This window comes from Zophobas morio, unplaced genomic scaffold, assembly GCF_036711695.1.
Source record: "Zophobas morio isolate AGI-343-1 ecotype UQ-CSIRO unplaced genomic scaffold, CSIRO_AGI_Zmor_V1 ptg000186l, whole genome shotgun sequence".
NCBI classification, from domain to species: Eukaryota; Metazoa; Arthropoda; class Insecta; order Coleoptera; family Tenebrionidae; genus Zophobas; species Zophobas morio.
In genome coordinates this window covers 32,273-40,340 of record NW_026972290.1, presented here as the reverse complement: position 1 = coordinate 40,340, position 8,068 = coordinate 32,273, and positions in this window count along the sequence as shown.

Sequence of the window (8,068 nt, the reverse complement as noted above, 5' to 3'; positions counted from 1 at the left end):
AAGTGTTTTCTTGTACTTTTAAGCCAATCAGATACCCTACGGGCTCGGAAAGTGCAACGAAACCATCAAATTTTAGCTAGAAACTGTATTTTTGTCGATTTTTATTGAATTTGAACTATATTTCAACGTTTTTTGATGGTTCTGAGCCACCAAACACCCTTAAAGCATGCAGAATCGACTCAGAATAGGAAAAGGAGACGTTTAGGTCAATTTTATGCATTCTGGCGTTCGTAGATACAAGAAAACTGTTAAAATTCTTCAGAAACGTCACTTTTGAAGTGTTTTCTTGTACTTTTAAGCCAATCAGATATCCTACGGGCTCGGAAAGTGCAACGAAACCATCAAATTTTAGCTAGAAACTGTATTTTTGTCGATTTTTATTGAATTTGAACTATATTTCAACGTTTTTTGATGGTTCTGAGCCACCAAACACACTTAAAGCATGCAGAATCGACTCAGAATAGGAAAAGGAGACGTTTAGGTCAATTTTATGCATTCTGGCGTTCGTAGATACAAGAAAACTGTTAAAATTCTTCAGAAACGTCACTTTTGAAGTGTTTTCTTGTACTTTTAAGCCAATCAGATACACTACGGGCTCGGAAAGTGCAACGAAACCATCAAATTTTAGCTAGAAACTGTATTTTTGTCGATTTTTATTGAATTTGAACTATATTTCAACGTTTTTTGATGGTTCTGAGCCACCAAACACACTTAAAGCATGCAGAATCGACTCAGAATAGGAAAAGGAGACGTTTAGGTCAATTTTATGCATTCTGGCGTTCGTAGATACAAGAAAACTGTTAAAATTCTTCAGAAACGTCACTTTTGAAGTGTTTTCTTGTACTTTTAAGCCAATCAGATACCCTACGGTTTCGGAAAGTGCAACGAAACCATCAAATTTTAGCTAGAAACTGTATTTTTGTCGATTTTTATTGAATTTGAACTATATTTCAACGTTTTTTGATGGTTCTGAGCCACCAAACACACTTAAAGCATGCAGAATCGACTCAGAATAGGAAAAGGAGACGTTTAGGTCAATTTTATGCATTCTGGCGTTCGTAGATACAAGAAAACTGTTAAAATTCTTCAGAAACGTCACTTTTGAAGTGTTTTCTTGTACTTTTAAGCCAATCAGATACCCTACGGGCTCGGAAAGTGCAACGAAACCATCAAATTTTAGCTAGAAACTGTATTTTTGTCGATTTTTATTGAATTTGAACTATATTTCAACGTTTTTTGGTGGTTCTGAGCCACCAAACACACTTAAAGCATGCAGAATCGACTCAGAATAGGAAAAGGAGACGTTTAGGTCAATTTTATGCATTCTGGCGTTCGTAGATACAAGAAAACTGTTAAAATTCTTCAGAAACGTCACTTTTGAAGTGTTTTCTTGTACTTTTAAGCCAATCAGATACCCTACGGGCTCGGAAAGTGCAACGAAACCATCAAATTTTAGCTAGAAACTGTATTTTTGTCGATTTTTATTGAATTTGAACTATATTTCAACGTTTTTTGATGGTTCTGAGCCACCAAACACACTTAAAGCATGCAGAATCGATTCAGAATAGGAAAAGGAGACGTTTAGGTCAATTTTATGCATTCTGGCGTTCGTAGATACAAGAAAACTGTTAAAATTCTTCAGAAACGTCACTTTTGAAGTGTTTTCTTGTACTTTTAAGCCAATCAGATACCCTACGGGCTCGGAAAGTGCAACGAAACCATCAAATTTTAGCTAGAAACTGTATTTTTGTCGATTTTTATTGAATTTGAACTATATTTCAACGTTTTTTGATGGTTCTGAGCCACCAAACACCCTTAAAGCATGCAGAATCGACTCAGAATAGGAAAAGGAGACGTTTAGGTCAATTTTATGCATTCTGGCGTTCGTAGATACAAGAAAACTGTTAAAATTCTTCAGAAACGTCACTTTTGAAGTGTTTTCTTGTACTTTTAAGCCAATCAGATACCCTACCGGCTCGGAAAGTGCAACGAAACCATCAAATTTTAGCTAGAAACTGTATTTTTGTCGATTTTTATTGAATTTGAACTATATTTCAACGTTTTTTGATGGTTCTGAGCCACCAAACACACTTAAAGCATGCAGAATCGACTCAGAATAGGAAAAGGAGACGTTTAGGTCAATTTTATGCATTCTGGCGTTCGTAGATACAAGAAAACTGTTAAAATTCTTCAGAAACGTCACTTTTGAAGTGTTTTCTTGTACTTTTAAGCCAATCAGATACCCTACGGGCTCGGAAAGTGCAACGAAACCATCAAATTTTAGCTAGAAACTGTATTTTTGTCGATTTTTATTGAATTTGAACTATATTTCAACGTTTTTTGATGGTTCTGAGCCACCAAACACACTTAAAGCATGCAGAATCGACTCAGAATAGGAAAAGGAGACGTTTAGGTCAATTTTATGCATTCTGGCGTTCGTAGATACAAGAAAACTGTTAAAATTCTTCAGAAACGTCACTTTTGAAGTGTTTTCTTGTACTTTTAAGCCAATCAGATACACTACGGGCTCGGAAACTGCAACGAAACCATCAAATTTTAGCTAGAAACTGTATTTTTGTTGATTTTTATTGAATTTGAACTATATTTCAACGTTTTTTGATGGTTCTGAGCCACCAAACACACTTAAAGCATGCAGAATCGACTCAGAATAGGAAAAGGAGACGTTTAGGTCAATTTTATGCATTCTGGCGTTCGTAGATACAAGAAAACTGTTAAAATTCTTCAGAAACGTCACTTTTGAAGTGTTTTCTTGTACTTTTAAGCCAATCAGATACCCTACGGGCTCGGAAAGTGCAACGAAACCATCAAATTTTAGCTAGAAACTGTATTTTTGTCGATTTTTATTGAATTTGAACTATATTTCAACGTTTTTTGATGGTTCTGAGCCACCAAACACACTTAAAGCATGCAGAAACGACTCAGAATAGGAAAAGGAGACGTTTAGGTCAATTTTATGCATTCTGGCGTTCGTAGATACAAGAAAACTGTTAAAATTCTTCAGAAACGTCACTTTTGAAGTGTTTTCTTGTACTTTTAAGCCAATCAGATACCCTACGGGCTCGGAAAGTGCAACGAAACCATCAAATTTTAGCTAGAAACTGTATTTTTGTCGATTTTTATTGAATTTGAACTATATTTCAAAGTTTTTTGATGGTTCTGAGCCACCAAACACACTTAAGGCATGCAGAATCGACTCAGAATAGGAAAAGGAGACGTTTAGGTCAATTTTATGCATTCTGGCGTTCGTAGATACAAGAAAACTGTTAAAATTCTTCAGAAACGTCACTTTTGAAGTGTTTTCTTGTACTTTTAAGCCAATCAGATACCCTACGGGCTCGGAAAGTGCAACGAAACCATCAAATTTTAGCTAGAAACTGTATTTTTGTCGATTTTTATTGAATTTGAACTATATTTCAACGTTTTTTGATGGTTCTGAGCCACCAAACACACTTAAAGCATGCAGAATCGACTCAGAATAGGAAAAGGAGACGTTTAGGTCAATTTTATGCATTCTGGCGTTCGTAGATACAAGAAAACTGTTAAAATTCTTCAGAAACGTCACTTTTGAAGTGTTTTCTTGTACTTTTAAGCCAATCAGATACCCTACGGGCTCGGAAAGTGCAACGAAACCATCAAATTTTAGCTAGAAACTGTATTTTTGTCGATTTTTATTGAATTTGAACTATATTTCAACGTTTTTTGATGGTTCTGAGCCACCAAACACACTTAAAGCATGCAGAATCGACTCAGAATAGGAAAAGGAGACGTTTAGGTCAATTTTATGCATTCTGGCGTTCGTAGATACAAGAAAACTGTTAAAATTCTTCAGAAACGTCACTTTTGAAGTGTTTTCTTGTACTTTTAAGCCAATCAGATACCCTACGGGCTCGGAAAGTGCAACGAAACCATCAAATTTTAGCTAGAAACTGTATTTTTGTCGATTTTTATTGAATTTGAACTATATTTCAACGTTTTTTGATGGTTCTGAGCCACCAAACATACTTAAAGCATGCAGTATCGACTCAGAATAGGAAAAGGAGACGTTTAGGTCAATTTTATGCATTCTGGCGTTCGTAGATACAAGAAAACTGTTAAAATTCTTCAGAAACGTCACTTTTGAAGTGTTTTCTTGTACTTTTAAGCCAATCAGATACCCTACGGGCTCGGAAAGTGCAACGAAACCATCAAATTTTAGCTAGAAACTGTATTTTTGTCGACTTTTATTGAATTTGAACTATATTTCAACGTTTTTTGATGGTTCTGAGCCACCAAACACACTTAAAGCATGCAGAATCGACTCAGAATAGGAAAAGGAGACGTTTAGGTCAATTTTATGCATTCTGGCGTTCGTAGATACAAGAAAACTGTTAAAATTCTTCAGAAACGTCACTTTTGAAGTGTTTTCTTGTACTTTTAAGCTAATCAGATACCCTACGGGCTCGGAAAGTGCAACGAAACCATCAAATTTTAGCTAGAAACTGTATTTTTGTCGATTTTTATTGAATTTGAACTATATTTCAACGTTTTTTGATGGTTCTGAGCCACCAAACACACTTAAAGCATGCAGAATCGACTCAGAATAGGAAAAGGAGACGTTTAGGTCAATTTTATGCATTCTGGCGTTCGTAGATACAAGAAAACTGTTAAAATTCTTCAGAAACGTCACTTTTGAAGTGTTTTCTTGTACTTTTAAGCCAATCAGATACCCTACGGGCTCGGAAAGTGCAACGAAACCATCAAATTTTAGCTAGAAACTGTATTTTTGTCGATTTTTATTGAATTTGAACTATATTTCAACGTTTTTTGATGGTTCTGAGCCACCAAACACACTTAAAGCATGCAGAATCGGCTCAGAATAGGAAAAGGAGACGTTTAGGTCAATTTTATGCATTCTGGCGTTCGTAGATACAAGAAAACTGTTAAAATTCTTCAGAAACGTCACTTTTGAAGTGTTTTCTTGTACTTTTAAGCCAATCTGATACCCTACGGGCTCGGAAAGTGCAACGAAACCATCAAATTTTAGCTAGAAACTGTATTTTTGTCGATTTTTATTGAATTTGAACTATATTTCAACGTTTTTTGATGGTTCTGAGCCACCAAACACACTTAAAGCATGCAGAATCGACTCAGAATAGGAAAAGGAGACGTTTAGGTCAATTTTATGCATTCTGGCGTTCGTAGATACAAGAAAACTGTTAAAATTCTTCAGAAACGTCACTTTTGAAGTGTTTTCTTGTACTTTTAAGCCAATCAGATACCCTACGGGCTCGGAAAGTGCAACGAAACCATCAAATTTTAGCTAGAAACTGTATTTTTGTCGATTTTTATTGAATTTGAACTATATTTCAACGTTTTTTGATGGTTCTGAGCCACCAAACACACTTAAAGCATGCAGAATCGACTCAGAATAGGAAAAGGAGACGTTTAGGTCAATTTTATGCATTCTGGCGTTCGTAGATACAAGAAAACTGTTAAAATTCTTCAGAAACGTCACTTTTGAAGTGTTTTCTTGTACTTTTAAGCCAATCAGATACCCTACGGGCTCGGAAAGTGCAACGAAACCATCAAATTTTAGCTAGAAACTGTATTTTTGTCGATTTTTATTGAATTTGAACTATATTTCAACGTTTTTTGATGGTTCTGAGCCACCAAACACACTTAAAGCATGCAGAATCGACTCAGAATAGGAAAAGGAGATGTTTAGGTCAATTTTATGCATTCTGGCGTTCGTAGATACAAGAAAACTGTTAAAATTCTTCAGAAACGTCACTTTTGAAGTGTTTTCTTGTACTTTTAAGCCAATCAGATACCCTACGGGCTCGGAAAGTGCAACGAAACCATCAAATTTTAGCTAGAAACTGTATTTTTGTCGATTTTTATTGAATTTGAACTATATTTCAACGTTTTTTGATGGTTCTGAGCCACCAAACACACTTAAAGCATGCAGAATCGATTCAGAATAGGAAAAGGAGACGTTTAGGTCAATTTTATGCATTCTGGCGTTCGTAGATACAAGAAAACTGTTAAAATTCTTCAGAAACGTCACTTTTGAAGTGTTTTCTTGTACTTTTAAGCCAATCAGATACCCTACGGGCTCGGAAAGTGCAACGAAACCATCAAATTTTAGCTAGAAACTGTATTTTTGTCGATTTTTATTGAATTTGAACTATATTTCAACGTTTTTTGATGGTTCTGAGCCACCAAACACACTTAAAGCATGCAGAATCGATTCAGAATAGGAAAAGGAGACGTTTAGGTCAATTTTATGCATTCTGGCGTTCGTAGATACAAGAAAACTGTTAAAATTCTTCAGAAACGTCACTTTTGAAGTGTTTTGTTGTACTTATAAGCCAATCAGATACCCTACGGGCTCGGAAAGTGCAACGAAACCATCAAATTTTAGCTAGAAACTGTATTTTTGTCGATTTTTATTGAATTTGAACAATATTTCAACGTTTTTTGATGGTTCTGAGCCACCAAACACACTTAAAGCATGCAGAATCGACTCAGAATAGGAAAAGGAGACGTTTAGGTCAATTTTATGCATTCTGGCGTTCGTAGATACAAGAAAACTGTTAAAATTCTTCAGAAACGTCACTTTTGAAGTGTTTTCTTGTACTTTTAAGCCAATCAGATACCCTACGGGCTCGGAAAGTGCAACGAAACCATCAAATTTTAGCTAGAAACTGTATTTTTGTCGATTTTTATTGAATTTGAACTATATTTCAACGTTTTTTGATGGTTCTGAGCCACCAAACACACTTAAAGCATGCAGAATCGACTCAGAATAGGAAAAGGAGACGTTTAGGTCAATTTTATGCATTCTGGCGTTCGTAGATACAAGAAAACTGTTAAAATTCTTCAGAAACGTCACTTTTGAAGTGTTTTCTTGGACTTTTAAGCCAATCAGATACCCTACGGGCTCGGAAAGTGCAACGAAACCATCAAATTTTAGCTAGAAACTGTATTTTTGTCGATTTTTATTGAATTTGAACTATATTTCAACGTTTTTTGATGGTTCTGAGCCACCAAACACACTTAAAGCATGCAGAATCGACTCAGAATAGGAAAAGGAGACGTTTAGGTCAATTTTATGCATTCTGGCGTTCGTAGATACAAGAAAACTGTTAAAATTCTTCAGAAACGTCACTTTTGAAGTGTTTTCTTGTACTTTTAAGCCAATCAGATACCCTACGGGCTCGGAAAGTGCAACGAAACCATCAAATTTTAGCTAGAAACTGTATTTTTGTCGACTTTTATTGAATTTGAACTATATTTCAACGTTTTTTGATGGTTCTGAGCCACCAAACACACTTAAAGCATGCAGAATCGACTCAGAATAGGAAAAGGAGACGTTTAGGTCAATTTTATGCATTCTGGCGTTCGTAGATACAAGAAAACTGTTAAAATTCTTCAGAAACATCACTTTTGAAGTGTTTTCTTGTACTTTTAAGCTAATCAGATACCCTACGGGCTCGGAAAGTGCAACGAAACCATCAAATTTTAGCTAGAAACTGTATTTTTGTCGATTTTTATTGAATTTGAACTCTATTTCAACGTTTTTTGATGGTTCTGAGCCACCAAACACACTTAAAGCATGCAGAATCGACACAGAATAGGAAAAGGAGACGTTTAGGTCAATTTTATGCATTCTGGCGTTCGTAGATACAAGAAAACTGTTAAAATTCTTCAGAAACGTCACTTTTGAAGTGTTTTCTTGTACTTTTAAGCCAATCAGATACCCTACGGGCTCGGAAAGTGCAACGAAACCATCAAATTTTAGCTAGAAACTGTATTTTTGTCGATTTTTATTGAATTTGAACTATATTTCAACGTTTTTTGATGGTTCTGAGCCACCAAACACACTTAAAGCATGCAGAATCGACTCAGAATAGGAAAAGGAGACGTTTAGGTCAATTTTATGCATTCTGGCGTTCGTAGATACAAGAAAACTGTTAAAATTCTTCAGAAACGTCACTTTTGAAGTGTTTTCTTGTACTTTTAAGCCAATCAGATACCCTACGGGCTCGGAAAGTGCAACGAAACC